Source organism: Bufo gargarizans, chromosome 6 (genome assembly GCF_014858855.1).
Source record: "Bufo gargarizans isolate SCDJY-AF-19 chromosome 6, ASM1485885v1, whole genome shotgun sequence".
Lineage (NCBI taxonomy): Eukaryota > Metazoa > Chordata > Amphibia > Anura > Bufonidae > Bufo > Bufo gargarizans.
In genome coordinates, this window is record NC_058085.1 from 327826642 (window position 1) to 327845963 (window position 19322).

The 19322-nt window shown below is 42.1% G+C and overlaps 1 protein-coding gene across 1 annotated transcript in view; it reads left to right on the plus strand.

The window, feature by feature from the left end:
• Window positions 1–17313, plus strand: part of SEMA4G (semaphorin 4G) — a 191482-nt gene extending 174169 nt beyond the window's left edge. Inside the window, exon 16 of the mRNA XM_044298643.1 lies at window positions 16924–17313. The gene's annotated coding sequence lies outside the window, so the exon portion shown is untranslated. The remainder of the gene's footprint in view (window positions 1–16923) is intronic.
• Window positions 17314–19322: the final 2009 nt, after the last annotated feature.

Consider the following 19322-nt stretch of genomic DNA (forward strand, 5'->3'; position numbering starts at 1 on the left):
AGGGGGTAGTTGATGAAGGGAATGATTAAATAAATGGAGTCCAGACCTTGTGACGAAGTTGATAACAGCTTTACTTTGCATGAACGTTTCTCCAAACAATTTAAGGCTTCGTCTTTGTTCCAGCAGGCTTTGGCATTAACTGTGGAGGCAAACTCCTCTCTGCTACAACGGTTGCTCTCTGACTCTGCTATGGTGACAGGGTAGCTATATAATTTAGCTTTCTCTGGGTGCTGTACTTCTCTCTTGTAGTCTGGTCTGTCTCTAAACTGGTCCAGGGAAAACTTTACTCCTGGTCTCTGAGGCTTCAGGCTTCTGCCTCCATGTCCAGCTGAGCTGAAGGTGCTCCAGCTGGCCTATACAGGGCTCGTCCAACAGGAACATGCACCTGCTGCCTTCCCATACCAGGGGTAACTGCAACTCACTCTGAGCTAAACTCCTCCCTCCCTGCAGCAAGTGGGAAAACGCTCACCACACCACAGAGGGGGGGTTAGAATGGAAAGGAAGATTCCACTCTAGGTACCTGTAGCTCTGCCATGTTTGCTGCCACCTGCTGTTGAATCAGGCATATTACACGTAAACAGTTACAGAATAGGAAATATAAATACACATTTTGCAGGACTTGGAAATAAATAGGTGTGATGACATGAGGTTAACCATAGGAGACAGTAGCAGGGTGCAGAAGTCATAATGCACCTCTGGGGCGTTACATATAGATAACACAGAATCCACCATTCACAGAATGGGAGGTCCCAGCTATCTACTCCCCATCCCTGCACAATGGTCTCTGCGCTGATCACAGAGCATGTCTATAAAACTCCAGTAGAAGTCAATTAGTCCCCTCCAGTCTATTCTGTCAGTGGCCCATGTCTTTGCTGTAAAGCATATCTATAAATGCCGTTAACAGCAGCTTAGGCAAGATGGCTGCTCCATAGAAAACATGCATGGTAGGCGTAGATACATAAGTGTGCTGCTTGTCACTTTCACTAAGATACTGATATATTTGCATTTATAAAAGTTGTGCATTGTCATTACTTCCCCTCCAGCCCAATCCATCTCCTCGTATGATCTTCATTCACATACTTATCAACCATTTACATTGCAGAACCATCAAACTGCTGCTAAAAATATGTGTGAAGCTCAGGGAACATCCTACATCAGTCTCACTTGACATTTCAGTAACAATGGACCCCGTGTCTTCTTATCTGGCATTATGCAGGCAGAATAATGTACATTCAGTATCCAATAAAGAGCGTTTTGAGGTAACAGCCTTTGGCAAAATCCGCCTTTATTGTTCTAGGAATGAAAATAAAATAGGTGTTGGTTTAAAGAAAATGTTGAGTCTGCAAAAAAAAAAATCATTTTGAAAAATTATTATTCTCTATCTTTTTACTAAAACATTCAGTATTAGGCTACTTTCACACTAAAGTTTTTTGCGGCTCCGTCAAGATAGGTCATCAATGTCAGATCGGCAGGGTGCCAGGAGTCCGATGTTTGAAGAGAAAGCAGCGCTCGTATGAGCACTGCGTTCTCTAAACTATTTACAGGCTCACCGTCGACATTATAGCGGTGAGCAGGTGTAATTACAACTTCTCTGTCCTAATTCTCTTCAATGGGACGGCTCCGTCCTATTCACTCAGGATAGGTCATCAATATCTGATCGGCTGGGTGCGAGGAGTCCGATGTTTGAAGAAACCGCAGCACTTGTATGAGCATTCCGTTCTCTGCACTATTTACCTGCTTTGCTGTCGACATTATAGCGGTGAGCAGGTGTAATTGCAACTTTGCTGTCCTAATTCTCTTCAATGGGACGGCTCCGTGCTATTCACTTGAATGGAAGAAGCTGTCCCACTGAATGGGACTGCGGAGCTGTAATTACACCTGCTCACTGCCATAATTTCGACAACGGGCAGGTAAAAAGTGAAGAGAACACAGTGCTCAAAAGTCCTGATATTGATGACCTATCCTCAGGATTGGTCATAAATATAGGAAACTGGCCAACCCCTTTAACACCAGAAGAGGTGTGGAACCCTCCAGCTTTGGAGACGTTTATGGACTATGTGCCTCAGCACTCGGCGACCCCCGCACTGTACTTTTTCGTGGATTGTCATTTTGTGTCTGAATTGCTGGGGTTTCTAAATGCTTCCACTTTGCAATAATACCCCCCACAACAGATCGTGGATTATCTAGGAGAATAGAAATGTAACAAACTGACTTGCTGCAACGGCGACATCCTATTTACAGGACCACGCTGGAATTCACCGAGCTCTGACCCCTTCTTTCACAAATGTTTGTAAAAGAAGACTGTAGGGCCAGGAGCTGGATTTTACACACCTGTGGCAATGGGACTGAAACAAATGCCTCAATTTATTGATTAAATGGAACCTGTCATCAACTGTATGCTGACCTCACTGAGGGCCGCATAAATTAGTGACAGAAATGCTGATTTCAGTGTTGTCACCCATGGGCTAATAGTAAGTGGCTGCCGAGAACCAGCATCATAACCATTGCAGCCCAGGCCTTGAAAAGAGTCACATCTACCTGAGAAGAGTCCTGGTTATTATAATCTCCTGCTCTCTCATCCATCTGCTGATGATTGGCAGTTCTCTCCTAGAGAGAAAGGGAGAAAACTAGGTAGAAGACTGTAAGTCATCAGCAGGTGGGCAGGAGAGCAGGAATTCATGAATGACCAGGACTCTTCTCAGGTGGCCGTGACTCTTTTCCAGGCGCAGTCTGCAAGGATTGTGATGTTGGTTCTCGGCAACCACTTACTTTGAACTTATAAATGACAGACTGCTGAAATCAACTCACCTGTCTCTACTTTATTCTGCCTTTAGTATGGGCTGCATAAAGGTGATGACAGGTTCCCTTTAAGAGGTATGTCCACGATACTTTTGTAAAGTGAAAAGTGTATGCATGAGTCAGGGACATGATTTCTGAGTATAGTCAGTTTACATACTGAGTGAATGTACACAAACGATTGCTCAGCTACAGTATATAAATGTATTGCTCTTTTTATCAGAATTGTATATACATCTTTTTCTGAGCCTGTATTATTGTCCAGAGTTGGATTTCATAGCTGCATGAGTTGCACATAGGGCGCTCTGTTAATTTGTGTCTGGGAAGTGTCATTTGTCAAATACTATACAGTAAACTACATTTTAGAAGCTCAGCTGGGTTACATAGTTACATAGTTGATGTTGAAAAAAGACATAAGTCCATCAAGTTCGACCAAGGGATAGGTGGGGACGCGAATCCCAGAAGGAAGTGAGATTTCTACACGTTTTCATAAGCATTAATGTCATTTACTTTTAAGAATTCATCTAAACCCTTTTTAAAACTGTCCACTGTTCTTGCTGTGACCACGTCCTGAGGAAGTCTATTCCACAGATTGACAGTTCTTACAGTAAAGAAGCTTTGACGCTTCTGGAGACTAAACTTTTTCTTCTCCAGTCAGAGGCAGTCCCCCTTGTCTTTTGAAGGCATTTTACATGGAACAGTTTTTCTCCATATTTCTTGTATGGCCCATTTACATATTTGTATAGGTTAATCATGTCCCCCCTTAGATGTCTCTTCTCAAGACTAAATAAATTCAATTCTATTAAAGGGGTTGTCCGGGTTCAAAGCTGAACCCGGAGATACCCAGAATTTCAGCGAGGCAGTTCATGCTCCAATGCTCCCCTTTGCCCTGCTCTGAATCACGCAGAGCAAAGGCATTTTGTTAAGTTCCGGTGACGAACCGGGCTCTCCTTTGGGCTGCCAGGTGGAGGCTTCTGCCCAGCAGTGAGCCCGGTGCCGTAACCGGCACTGATGGTCAATTTTAAGCGCTGCCCTAACCTGTAAAACAGCTAGGGCAGCGCTAAAGCCTGCCCATCAGAGCCGGTGATGTCACAGAACACACTGATGGGCGGAAACCTCTGCCCGGCAATGTGTTATAGTAAATAAAAGAGCCCTTGCCCTGAGCGATCCTGCACAGGGCAAGGGAGAGCATCGGAGCATGAGGATGCTCATGTCAGGGGGTGCTGCCTGGGTGAAATTATGGGTATGTCCGTGTTCTGAACTCAGACAACCCCTTTAATCTTTCTTCATAACTAAGACCCTCCATGTCCCTCATCAGTTTAGTCGCTCTCCTCTGTACTTTTTTCAGCTGCAGTGCATCCTTTCTATGGACTGGTGCCCAGAATTGAACTACATATTTCAGATGAGGCCGCACCAATGCTTTGTAAAGTGGTAATATCACATCCCTGTCCCGCGAGTCCATGCCTCGTTTAATGCATGACAATATCCTGGTGGCCTAAGAAGCAGCTGATTGACATTGTATGCTGTTATTCAATCTATGATCTACAAAGACACCCAAATCCTTCGCTAGAAGTGACTCCCTCAGTGTTACATCCCCTAGGACAGTGGTGCCGAACCTATGGCACGGGTGCCAGAGGTGGCACTCAGAGCCCTCTCTGTGGGCACCCGCTCCCTGGTATGGTGTACCAGTATGCCTTAGACTTTTCCTGCCATTCATCAGCGCAGGGCTCACTATGAACAGCACAGGCAGCGCACTGAATGTAGGCAGGCTATTACAGCTACATGATAAAGTACATGGAAGATATACTATATTGGCATTCAGGTTAAGTGCGTGTTGGCACTTTGAGATAAATAAGTGTGTTTTGGGTTGCACTCGGTCTGTAAAAGGTTCGCCATAACTGCCCTAGGACATATGAAGCACAGAGATTATTACTACCAAGATGCATAACTTTAAATTTATCCACATTGAACCTCATTTGCCAAGTTGATGTCCAATTCACTCAGAGTGTTCAAGTCAGCTTGTATTTAATGGACATCTTCCATAGACTGCACTGTACTACACAGCTTAGTGTTATCTGCAAAAATAGAAATGGTGCTATTAATCCCATCCTCGATATCATTAATAAATACATTAAATAATAGAGGACCCAGCACTGAACCTTGGGGACACCACTTATAACCTGGGACCATTCTGAATAGGAATCATTGACCCCAACTCTCTGGACACAGTCCTTCAGCCAGTTTTCAATCCAATTACAAACTATACTTTCCAGCCTATAGACCTTACTTTACCTATTAAACGTGTATGAGGGACAGTATCAAATGCCTTTGCAAAATCCAGAAACACTATATCCAAAGCCGCCACTCTGTCCAGGCTTCTACTCACCTCCTCATAAAAACAAATCAGGTTAGTCTGACAACTTCTGTCCTTGGTAAACCCATGCTGATTATCACCTATAATATTATTTATAGTCAAATACTCCTGTATATAGTCCCTTAAGAGTCCTTCAAACATTTTTCCCACAACAGAAGTTAAACTAAGTGGTCTATAATTGCCTGTGGAGGACCTAGATCCTTTTTTTGAATATGGGCACCACATTTGCCTTGCGCCAATCACTTGCTAATGTACCAGTACCTAGAGAATCTTTAAAAAGTATACGTTTTTGGTGGTGTCTCACAAGCTTCCAGTTTCCAGCAGAATTGTCTAAAAATACTCATTTTATGTAGATTGTATTATTTTTGTGTATTTGCTAATTCACTAATGAAGCCATGTTATCCTGGAGACATTCTACATGGTTGTAAAGTAGGGGAAGTGCATTTACCATAAAAGAGTAGTGATCCGTTGAGTGCTGTATTCCTCTGTCTGCCAGGAGTAGAACAGGGAAGATAAAGCCTGCCTGGATATAATGGTAACATAAGCAGAGACACAGCACTGCTCTGTGGAGAGAGCAGCGCAGAGAAGATATAGTTGACCCACCCTGCCCTTGAATGAAAAGCAGTTATACGGCTAGCATGTTACCCACTTATAGAGGTCGGTAGGTGGGTCCCAATAAAAGCACTAACCTGGGTCCATGATGAACAGCGTGACTGTGAGGGGTGAGCACCAGTCAAAACCTGATGAAGTTTCTGCTGCAGCAGGTGAATACAGTGTCCCTGTGAAAAGTGGTGCAGCCACACTGGGATACTGCACACATCCCCCTGCCGGGGCTGCTTCAGAAAATTTAATAGCGCTCCAGAGGTGTGCCAAAGACAGGTCACAGACAAGGCACATAGTGAATCCCTGGCTTAGGGACATGGAGCAGTGATCCAGCCACGTAATATATGCCCTGGTGGCATCTTCTGTTAGGAACACTGCTCTGTTTAATAGAGGGTGTTCTTTACGCAGGATAGCCCCCTTTATGGTGTCCATGTATCCTAGTATGCCATGAGAGTAGCATGAGAAAACAGATTTTACGTGAAGGTTGGATGACCAAGGCAGAGGCCCCCTGCAGAATGTCTTCTCTACTTTTATGTGGCTTTGTTCCAGATTAGACAAGGCCTGTAAGATTAGTATATTTGTTGTACGTGGTCCAGATTACATTTTGGTATCTTTGTGATGTCCTTCACCAGATGTTAACATTTTACAGCAAGTCATTTTTCTGCCAAAATTACCCCCCCACACACCCCACCCCTTTAATAAAAAAATCTGCTGTGACATTTAAATTACGGCCATTGGCTTTTGGACATCTTCCGACTCAAGGAAGCTTTCAGATAGATTGTCTTGTGAATTAGGTGCTTCATTTCTGTTCAGGTTTTCAAGTGATTACTTATTCCATCCTCTTTAGGCCAGAAAAAAATCAATATGCTGGCTCATTATAGAGGGCAGTTGAATTAATTTATGTTTACACGCTATACCACAGTACAAGTAAGATTCTTACATCTGAGTTATATAGTAGATTTCGGCCATAAGGTCCAAGAGGGGGGCACCAAAAACCACTATGCCTTGGCCAGAGTCTTATGATACATTCTTAAAGGGAACCTGTCATGTCGATATTTGATTATAATCTAACTAATTATATACAATCATTAACTACTAAAAAGTGCCTTAGATGTATTCACTTACTGGTGTGACAGATGGTTACCTCATAATATACACACAAAGATGCCACATGCTAATGAGCTGATTTGAGTCCAGCGTGATGTCAGTAAGTCCAGCGTTTATTTAATTTAGAGCTATAGCCACTCCCCTGCCCACCTGCTGCTGATTCATATGGAAAATAACTCAATCAGCAGCAGGTGGGCGGGGAGAGTCAGGAGCTCATGAATATTGAGGACTCATCATTATCAGCTGGAGCTTTTCAATACAAGATGTTGGCAGATTGACCGGGTCAATTAAAGAAAGTGACCCAGCATTTTGCTAAGAGAATCAGTAACTTATTTATGTTGCCCTTAGTTAGGACACCATAAAACTGGTGACAGGTTCCCTTTAAAGGGACACTGACAGGCCTTCTGAGCATAATTAGCTCTTTATATGCCCCCCTAGGTCTTATAATAAGTTTCCAATTCATATAAGTATTATCCCTGTGCGCATTGTAAAACGTTAAAAATAATCTTTATAATCGCCTGTCCTTTCTGCCCTAGGGGCGTTCTTTGTGCCCAGCCGCGTCCCAACTGCCGGATCCTTAAACACGCCCATCTCATTAGTAGTCACTTCGCTGGGCGGTATTTTCCTGTCCCTGACATTCGGAGATCCTGCGCATGCGCCCGGCACCCTCGCTCGCCGGGATCACATTGCGCCAAGTGAATACTAATGAGATGGGCGTGTCTAAGGATCCGGCAGTTGGGACACGGCTGGGCACAAATGCGGCACAAAGAACGCCCCTTGGGCAGAAAGGACAGGTGATTATAAAGATTATTTTTAACGTTTTACAATGCGCACAGGGATAATACTTATATGAATTGGAAACTTATTATAAGACCTAGGGGGGCATATAAAGAGCTAATTATGCTCAGAAGGCCTGTCAGTGTCCCTTTAAGGCATCAAACGGAATATTCGTTCCAGGTCATGGAAAGCTTAGTTACTATTCTGTATTAATGTACTAAATATAATTAGTAGAATGTACAAAGGTTCATTAGTTTTAGAAAACCGCTGTCTCATCAGCCGTTCTCTTTTGAAATGGCACTTGGCTTTCTTTCACTTGGGGCTTTGGCAGGTTGCTGAATCTCCTTAAAGAGACCACTTCTAATAGGTTGCAATAACAAGATGGTTTTCTTTATTGGGAGATTCCTCTTTGCATATTTCACTTGGGGGGTAAAGATTCAGTTTTCATGTCTTTGCATCACAAATTAAAATCTAAATTGACAAGATTTATTTCTACAGTCCTGGCATAGTAACGCAACTATAACCAGATATCATTCACTTAGTAGTGCTGGTACAATAATTCCAACCACATAAAAGTGCTAAAGTTTTTCCTGCCTGTGCAGTGCCTATAAAATAGTTCTAGCAACATACAGTGAAAGCGCCCAAACCGTTGCACCAGTAGATCTAATGGCACCCATACAAATTTGGCAACAGTATTTTATTGCCCATATAATAGTACCAGCCATAAAAGTGCCATATAGTGTGAACCATATATGCTGTCCGTTATATTGCCAAAACACCTCATTATATCGCCATCAGATTTCTATACTGACTAGTGCAGTGGCTCAGTGTTCAGCTACTAAATGGGTTAAAGGGAACCTGTCACCTCCAAAAACCCTCCCAAGCCGCCAGCAGTACCTGACAGTAGCCAGCAGTGTGCTTCCTACGATAATTTTCTTCCTGAAGGCAGATGCGGATAAAGCTCAGAAAACGTTCTTTTATCCCCTGCCAGCTGTCAGTCACAGCGAAGGGGCAGGGAAGGGGGCCTGGTTATCTTGACTTGAAGCAAGGAGGCCGCTGCCTCCCTGACTTCAAGCATGACTAGAGAAGCACGCCTGTCACGGGATAAAAGAACGTTTTCTGAGCTTTAGCCGCTTCAGCCTTCTGGAAGAAAATTATCGTCGGAAACACGCTGCTGGCTATTGTTAGGTACTACTGGCGGCTCAGGAGGGTTTTTGGAGGTGACAGGTTACCTTTGAATTTTGTGATGAGCGGAAGGGGCAATATTCAAATTTGCGATATTTCTTGAATATTGATTCGCATATTTGAGTGCAATACGTGCAAATTCACATTTTAACGGGTCTGACTACATATTACTGATTGGAAGTATTGTTGTGAACTTGTGACATCACGATATAACCTACACTGTCTATCTCCCACTAACTATTTGTATTATACACTCACCTAAAGAATTAATAGGAACGCCTGTTCTATTTCTCATTAATGCGATTATCTAGTCAACCAATCACATGGCAGTTGCTTCAATGCATGTAGGGTTGTGGTCCTGGTCAAGACAATCTCCTGAACTCCAAACTGAATGTCAGAATGGGAAAGAAAGGTGGGCAACAACAGCAGAAGACCCCACCGAGTACCACTCATCTCCACTACAAATAGGAAAAAGAGGCTACAATTTGCACGAGCTCACCAAAATTGGACTGTTGAAGACTGGAAAAATGTTTCCTGGTCTGATGAGTCTCGATTTCTGTTGAGACATTCAAATAGTAGAGTCCGAATTTGGCGTAAACAGAATGAGAACATGTATCCATCATGCCTTGTTACCATTGTGCAGGCTGCTGGTGGTGGTGTAATGGTGTGGGGGGTGTTTAATGGCCACACTTTAGGCCCCTTAGTGCCAATTGGCCATCGTTTAAATGCCACGGGCTACCTGAGCATTGTTTCTGACCATGTCCATCCCTTCATGACCATGTACCCATCCTCTGATGGCTACTTCCAGCAGGATAATGCACCATGTCACAAAGCTTGAATCATTTCAAATTGGTTTCTTGAACATGACAATGAGTTCACTGTACTATAATGGCCCCCACAGTCACCAGATCTCAACCCAATAGAGCATCTTTGGGATGTGGTGGAACGGGAGCTTCGTGCCCTGGATGTGCATCCCTCAAATCTCCAACTGCAAAATGCTATCCTATCAATATGGGCCAACACTTCTAAAGAATGCTATCAGCACCTTGTTTAATCAATGCCATGTAGAATTAAGGCAGTTCTGAAGGCAAAAGGGGGTCCAACACCGTATTAGTATGGTGTTCCTAATAATTCTTTAGGTGAGTGTATATATATGAGCTGACTAACTATCTAATGTAATGACACAGCAAAGCACAGAGCACAGCAATGACACTGATGTCTCTCTCTCTCAGAACTGCAAAAAACTGCAGAAAATGGCTGCTGGGGAGGTTCTTATATAGTAAGGGGTAGGCAACTTTCTTATTGGTTGCTAGGGATGTTGCTAAGCTCAGACAAAGACATTGCAGCCTTCTCATTGGCCCACAAGCAAGAAGCAGGGAGGGATCATGGGTTCAGATGAAAATAAATCTAGAATATTCTCGAATACAAATATATAGCACTATATTCTACATCTTAGCGAATTCTCAATGTGGCGATATTCGCAGTTAAAATTCGCAATTCGAATATTCGCGATCAACACTAGTTAAATTGTACTTTGTGCACTTTTTATTCCAAAAAGCAGTGTATGGGGAGAAAAGGGTTAATTTCCTGGCCTCCTAGATACAGTTGCTGGGTGTGGGCTGGTCCCACCCCTTGTAGATGTGTAGTTTGCAGCCAGTAACTGGTGTCTGCCAGGAGAAGAAGCAGACAGAGATATGCCAGCCTGTATGGTTGCTGGTGCCAGAGGCAAACCAATGCTGGCATTAAGGGCACATGTACCACCTGCCCTCCTGGCCATACTATTTGAATGCTTTTGTAGGCAATGGGAATTTTTTTTTATAACAAGATTATTTCAAAGGGGTTCTCCGAGACTAGGCAGGGTATAGAAGTAAAAAAAAAAAAAAAAAAATACCTAATTAAAAAAATGATTTAAGTCTATTGCTGAGCACTTTTGTCTCCACTGCTTTTGGTCAGTGCTGAGATCATTAAGTGGCCAGCAGTGATGATGTTCATGTAGACGGCTCGTCACACTTCCCACACACAAGTCTTTTTTTCCCCAAGCTTTAACCCATGCTTATCCCCATAAGATCTCGGTCTCCATAGGTTCTTGTTCCTGGAAAACTCCAGCTGTATCGGTGAAAAAAATCCATACTCCCTGCCACACCGTTCTGGCTCCCTAGTCTTATTAGCTGGTTATCCCTGTTTGTCAACTTTCATATGGATGGTGCCACATGTGCCGCTGCAGCTGTTGAGTGGCCTCAGCCATGATGTGTCCCCAAGAGGCAGGTTTTCAAAAAAATAGTTGGAAAGCCTTTAATACTGATGACCTATCCTCTGGACCCCCTACCGATCAGATGCTGATGACCTAAACAGAGAATAGCTCATCAGTATTAAAGTCTTGGAAAACCCATTTAAAGGGGGTATCCCATGACTAATCTAAAAAATGAAAATCAGACATCATATAGGACATGACAATCTCTTTCTAACAAAGCTAGAACCAGCCCTGTACCTCACATGGATCAAGAGATCTTCTTATTCATTGCTCTGCTAGATTTATATCAAGCTGAAGGCTCAAGGGGATTATCTTTTCTACTGCAGCTAAGGGGGCGTGTCTCAGCTCTCCCTCTCACAGCTCAGGGGGCGTGTCTCAGCTCTCCCTCTCACAGCTCAGGGGGCGTGTCTCAGCTCTCCCTATCACAGCTCAGGGGGCGTGTCTCAGCTCTCCCTATCACAGCTCAGGAGGCAGTTGAAGGATGAAACTGAGCATGTGCGGCCTTCTCAGTGAGCAGGTCAAAGAAATAAGAAAAAAAAATGCATGTTGTGCTATACAGATGCATGTTATTGAATAAGTCAGTGGCTATACTAAATTTTTAATTACATGCAATTACAAAACTAGGGGCTGATTTAAAAACTGTAGAATATTTTTCATGGGGCAACCCCTTTTAAGGGGTTTTGGTTTTTAGAGTAAATGGAGAAAAATGATGCTTCAAAAATCCTTCTTTAAATAGAGGATATTTATTCCACATTTAGCTCAGATGACCACTCAGCCAGCGCTACAACTGAGAACTGCGTAATTCAACCCTTGTGCTGTATCCACTTATCTCTTGTTGAATCAGCCATGATAGCTAACATGCTTAGTCGGCATCAAATGCTGTCTTTTTTTCCGCTTACATTGTATACCGCCCCGGCACAGTCCTTTGCATTTCAATGTAATTTATCTGTTGCTGGTTCAGCCATGATAGCAAACTACTGTTCCCTAGAAATGTGGCCAAAACGAGGACTTTTTAAGTTGCATTGTGAACACTGATTGTGATAAGTGTTTTGTTCTACTTCTGAGGATTTCTTTGAGCTTATGAGAGCGAATTAGTTCTCCCCTCAGGGTGACACACGAGTTTGATACTATTTCTTTAAAGGGAATGACAAATTGTTCTAATTTTGTCTGCTATGGCATAATGAATGTGGCAGATGCCCAAAATATGAATTTTAGGACATCTTATGGTGTGGCCAAAATAAATGCTACTTTTGCTTTAATTTACTGTATGCCATGTGTATTGCTTATATCCTATCCTCCCTGGTGGAATGAGTCATGTAGCAATAGTGGCTTCGGGCTTTTAGAACAATGATCTAATCTGATTATGTTCAGACAAGAAACTTTTCTATTTTTTATTTTTAGGATTGACAAGTCAAGTTTACTCAAAGCTAATCAGACCACTGTGTATGGCTCCTTACTGCCCAGTCTAATGAGTAGCCGCTACAGGTTCTGCTTAAATGGTTTTACCTGCTTCACGTTTCATTGGCCAGTACTGGCAACGGAATATATTACACTAATATGTTGCTTGGACTCATTCTCGCAACAGTAGTTACTTGCTTTTTGGCCAGGTCCAGAGAGCAGTTAGTGTCCAGTTTTGAGGACCAATGCGCCAATATCTTCAACAGCACAATGATATTTTACTAGTCACCCCACTCTCAACCTTGCCTCCATCATAATGCTGCTGTTTTTGAGGATCTCGATGATGACATCGGATCATGCACAATGGAGATCTGCTGTTGTCACCTGATGTATGCATGCTGTAGCCCTGGCAACTTACAGTAGACATCTTCATAGGTAGGAGGCCAGAAAAAAATAGCACAGGCTTCAGATATTATGAAACCCCAGGTTTTCTCTAAAGCTTTCAGTGCATGTTTGACCTATTTGCCGGGAAACAAGTCCTTCTGGCCTCTGTCAGGCAGGTATGCATTTTCTTTCACCTGTGTGGACTATGGAATAATAATTCGTACTTAAAGGCTATGTACACCTTTTGGGGGCATTTATTTTAAATTATTGCATTGTACTTATTTTAAACTAAAATAATTTTTTCAGTTGGTCTTTATTAAAAAGTTTGAATCCTTGTCTCTCTGCAGCCTTAAGATTCTCTAGTAGCAGGATCTAAATTTTCATTCTGTTCCATCAGGCAGCTCAGCTGACGGTTTCTGATCTCTGACCTTATAAATTCTCATTATAGCTCAGTTCTTACCTTACTGATAAGAATGTGGCTTAAAGGCAATGTACAAGGAAAGCTTTTTTCTAATTGCATTTATTCATTTTAGGGTAAAAATTTTCAATTGGTCTTTATTAAATATATTGAGCTATTCTGTCACAAACGGTTAATTGTCTGACTGTGGGAATTGTACTTTTTACTTTAACTTTGCGTCGGTCAACAAATAAACTTTCTCTCTAATTTACTAAGAGGTCATAAACACTTATTTAAGCCACATTCTTATCAGTAAGATAAGAACTGAGCTATAAGGAGATTTTATAATGTCAGAGAGCAGAGATAAGGAGCCCGTCAGATTAACTGGCTGACGGAAAAGAGAGAAAATTCTGATCCCTCTATTAGAGCATCTCAGCCCTGTAAAGATAAAAGGGCTCTATATTTGTAATAAAGACCAAATAAAAAAAACAGTGACAGAACGGCTTAATATTTTTAATAAAGACCAAATGAATAAATGATTTGTAGCCAAAATGAGTAAAATGCAATCATAAAAATAAATAAATAAAAATTGCCCCTGAAGGTGTACATAGCCTTAAATGCTATTTAAAATGTAGTTCAATAAATAAGACATGTACAACCTCTAAGTAGAAAATGATTGGCCACGGTCTTTAATAATTAACCTTTACCGTCAATAAAAATCGATAACCAACGACTTTAAGCAGTAATCAATAAACAGCTTGATAAATATTATCAAACCAACAATAAGCTTGAGCTCAACCACAGAAATTCACTCATTATAAAGCAAATTTACCTGAGGTTAACAAAAAGGGCAGAAAAAACCCCAAAAACCATCTTAAGATGTACAGCAAATGAGTCGCTTGTGCCCTGGATGGCACTAGGTCACATGAGGGACTTTTTCACCGATAAACTACTGGTCAGTGGGGTAGGGGAAAATCTTTCCTCTGTCTCAGAGATTGGTCAGAATATTGGTCTATTCAGACCCTGTTTCCATCTTGGGAAAATCTGTCCAGAGATGGCAATCACTTTATGGCGGAAAAGATTACAAAATGCTATAGGATCCACAATGGATGAGTATAATCCAGCAGACTGTGCTATTCCATACAGAAAAATCCAGTACAAAAATAAAAAATAAAATATACTACGTGGTATGCATTTTTTTTAAACGTGAGAGACAATGGGTGATGAAAGTCTATACAGTGGTATTTGTCGGAGGTGCACTTTGGGAGTTCTGCCGATGGATTCTGCAACACAGCATATAAAGAACCTTTAGGCCTCATGCACACAACCGTAGTTGTTTTACAGCCCGTAAAAAAAATCCTATTCTTGTCTGCAAAACAGACAAGAATAGGACATTAGTGAATAAGATACTTGGCACTCTCCAAATATATGTACCTCACAGTTTATTAAATGGCATAAGCAAACATTTCATAAAACACACACATATTCCTTAAAATATTAATAAAATGAAATCTGGGTAGAGGAAGGGGTGACAAAGGACCCCGAAACGCGTTTGGTGTAAAGAACCCCCCCTATGGACATTGATTTCGCCAGCCAAAGGATCGCTTATACCCAAGTTAACCCCGTCTAACCAGAGACCCGAGGCGCTTTGATACAGGGCCACTAGAGGGGCGCATGACGCTCACCTGAACTCAGAGTCCAGCGCTGAAGAGGGAACCGGTAAATACACTAAGCGCCGGTGCTCACATCTACGGAGCGGTGCTTGAGAGACAGTGAGGGGAAAGGGTCGAATTGAATACAGATCCGAATCGCAATTCCTATTGGCATTGGCACAGCAGCGGAGCCTTATATTGCAACTTAACAGTGAGTAAAGCGGGACACCGCACGATGGAATCACTGTATTTCATCAGTTGCACTTTTGTTTCTCTGCTCGGAGGAGACGATTACTGTGGGTTTCATATACCCTTTAAAGCAATATAGACTATATTCCAACCAAGGTTGGATGGACATTTACATCAAGTACTTTCATTCTCAATATTCAGAGGCCATTACCACTCAAAGCACTTATTTTATGTATTATCTTCCCCAATCTACCCAGATTTCATCTTATTAATATTTTAAGGAATATATGTGTGTTTTATGAATTGTTTGCTTATGCCATTTAATAAACTGTGAGGTACATATATTTGGAGAGTGCCCAGTATCTTATTCACTAATTCTTATTCTCTTAAAGGAATGGTGATTCCTCCATTGTTTGCGCCATTCCTGTGCGTCACTCCTTGTATGCTTTTTCAAGAATAGGACATGTTTTATCTTTTTATTTTTTTGCTGGACGGCGGAGCGGACATACAGACATGGATAACACACGGTGTGCTGTCTGCATTTTTTCCGTTCTCATTGAAATGAATGGGACCGCATCCGATCAGCAAAAAAAGCAGATCGGATGCGGACCAAAAAGACGGTCGTGTGCTTGGGTCCTAAGTCTTACATGTTACACTTATATTTCTGTAGGGACAAATCAGAAGGTTTCAGACGTGTAGTTAATACTGTGCAGTCCATGGAAGATGTCCATAAACTACAAGCTGACATGGACATCAACTTGGCAAATGAGGTTCAATGTGGATAAATGTAAAGTTGTGCATCTTGGTGGTAATAATCTCTCTGCTTCATATGTCCTAGGGGATGTAACACTGGGAGAGTCCTTTATAGAGAAGGATTTGGGTGTCCTTGTAGATCATAGATTGAATAACAGCATAAAATGTCAATCAGCTGCTTCTAAGGCCACCAGGATATTGGCATGCATTAAACGAGGCATGGACTTGCTGGGCAGGGATGTAATATTACCACTTTACAAAACGCTGGTGCGGCCTCATCTGGAATATGCAGTTCAGTTCTGGGCACCAGTCCATAAAAAGGACGCACTGCAGCTGGAAAAAGAAATGAGGGGCCTGGAGGGTCTAAGTTATGAAGAAAGATTAAAAGAATTGAATTTATCTAGTTTTAGAAGAGATGTCTAAGGGGGGACATGATTAACCTATACAAATATATAAATGGGCCATACAAAAAATACAGTGAAAAACTTCCATGTAAAATGCTTTAAAAGACAAGGGGGCACTGCCTCCGACTGGAGAATAAAAACTTCAGTCTCCAGAAGTGTCAAAGCTTATTTACTGTGAATCTGTGGAATAGACTTCCTCAGGACGTGGTCACAGCAGGAACAGTGGATGGTTTTAAAAAGGGTTTAGATGAATTCCTAAAAGTAAATGACATTAATGCTTAAGAAAATATGTAGAAATCAGAGTCTCACTTCCTTCTGGGATTTGCGTCCCCACCTATCCCTTGGTTGAACTTGATGGACTTATGTCTTGTTTCAACCGCATTAACTATGTAACTATTAACTCGGGATCTATGGACATCTTCACCAGTACCTTTTAATAGAACAGCCTGTGATAGGGTACAAAGATGGAAACTTCAAGCATCACCCCCCATTCCCGTCTCATGTATTGCTCATCATGGCCAGGGTCATTGAGTCCGTAACAAAAATAAAATAAAATAAAATGAGAAATATGGCTTAATCTCTATCTTGTAATAGTCCATTCGATAACTGTTCCTTTCACTGATAACTTTTACTGTTCTCTTTACTCCCTCAAGGACATGCATACAGTATTCAGTCACAAGATGAGACTTCTGAAGAGCCGGAGAGGACAATGAAGAAGGAAACATGTGTCGGCAGAGCTTTTTATGATGAGGAGGTGATTATAAAACTATCCAGACGAGAGTACCGTGCAAATAACTACATCTGCGACTAGGAGCTAATTATTCAAGATGGTCGGTTAATGGCGCCAGCTGTCCTCTTAATACCTCTGGGGTGACTTCACACGCTATAATGTGCCAATATTCAACGAAAGCAAGACAGTAGATGTAGACACGCAAGCAAGATTTCACTCCCAGAATCCACCTGGACAGCAGCCCGTCTTGTTTTTTCTTTTTCCCCACTTTGCTTGAAATCCTACAAATGCTGAATAAAGCACTTTAGATGGAGTGATGTTTTTCATGACTATAGCACCTCAACAAAATGGAGGATTGCCACTTGATACCGCTACTACAACGGACGCAGAGTGGATCGAAGGCTGCGTCATCCAAGCAATCGCTCCTGTCATTGTCAGCCATTCTGAAGAGAGGTCTAAAAACGCTGTTGTATTCTGGTCAAAATATTTTTTTATTTTGGTAAAGCTTTCACTTGTTTGTTTCGGTATCTCTTGGCTCTGCCATATTGGAATCCTGTTTACTATGACATCTCTTATCATCCAGGCTCGGGTATAAAGCAATTGCTACAACTACTGAATGTGCAGGAATAGCTTGCTGAATATCAGATCATGTTCTCCTCGGGGTATCAGGGCCTAGTTTATCTTAAAAATGGTAGCCTGGTGGTTAATGGAAGACGTCAACTTTCAGTTTCTGTAAAAACAAAGCGTATGGTATTTATGGGCATCAAGGTTGCTTGTCCCAAACTAATGCAAAAAAATAGCGGATAAGTTGTCCATAGACATTACAGTAAATTAGTCAGCCGAACCCAGTAGCAGCCAACTATGTGTATGAGGGCCTTATGAATCTCTGCTAATAGATTATATCGAGGGTAAAGAAGGATCAAGTTTGTTGAATTTCAACACAGAGGTGTCTGGCAGTGGCTTACTGACATCTTCCCTTTGAGCACACATGAACGCTTGGCAATGTGAAAGCATAGTTCCGAATTTGCCAGGATTGTCCTGAATTTACAGAGAGAATTCGTCTTGGGTGGGTCTTATATGAACCCTGCCCAGATGTGACATCCTGGGGCAGGGTTGATCATGCCTGAGGCAGAATTTTGGTAAGTTGGTTTATGGAGAAGTCTGGAGGAAGAGCTGAACATGCTGTCCGACAGTTACTGAAGGTGTATGGCCATGTTATGTGCTCACCAGTCTCATACATGAGGTCCAGTGTGCTTTCATCATGGGAATGAAGGAAACAATATTGAAGGATAATGATTATTTGGATGACAGCTATCTCAGACGACTTCCCTCAAATGGTTGACTCTGTTGTGCATGTATATTTTAATAAGGAAAGATGGCTAACCACTACCAGGCACCCTTCCTAATCTCTAGCGTGACAAAGAATCAGACTTGTCCAAAGTCCTTCAACATTAGGACATTGTGGGACATACAGTATACTCTGATACATAACATAAAGATATTTGCAGAGCTTTAAAGGGGTTTTCTGCAAAGTTTTTTTACTGATGATCTATCCTTTGACTAGGTCATCAGTATCTGATCAGTGGGGGTCTGACACCCGGGACCCCTGTCGATCAGCTGGTTGAGAAAACAGCAGCAATTGCAGTAGCACTGCAGCCTCCTCCATCTTTACCTAGGCCATGTGACATCACGTTTATTGGTCATGTGGCCTAGGCACAGTTCAGCCCCATTGAAGTGAATAGGGCTGAGGTGCAGGACACCTATACAATGTACGGCGCTGTGCTTGGTGAACAGGTAGAAGGCCACAGCAGCTACTGCAAGCGCCCGTGCCTTCTCACACAGCTGATCGGCGGGGGGTCCTCGGTGTCTGACCCCCACTGATCAGATACTGATGACCTATCCAAAAGATAGGTAGTCAGTAAAAATAAATAAAAAAAAACTCTTGGAAAACCCCTTTAAGTCCCCTGTACAGTCATACATTTAAATGAATTCATTCTGACTGTCTGCAAATATTATTAGAGTCAGTCACAAAATAATTGTACTGCTCCCATTGAATTCCATAAGAAATGAGCATGCGGTAAGCTCCCTATAGTGACAGAAGCGGACTTCAGTATTGTACCATTTATGACTGTGCTGCAAAAAGCTAGCTCTGACTCCTATAAAAATATTACTGCGTTTTGCACCTAAAATTAAATGACGTTAAAAGATCAACATTCACTTTAAGGAATTGTCCAGTCACCTAAAACCTTTTAAAAAATAATTAGAAATCTATAAAATTATGCATATACCGGTAATCCCTTTACCAATTCCAAGCCGCTCCCA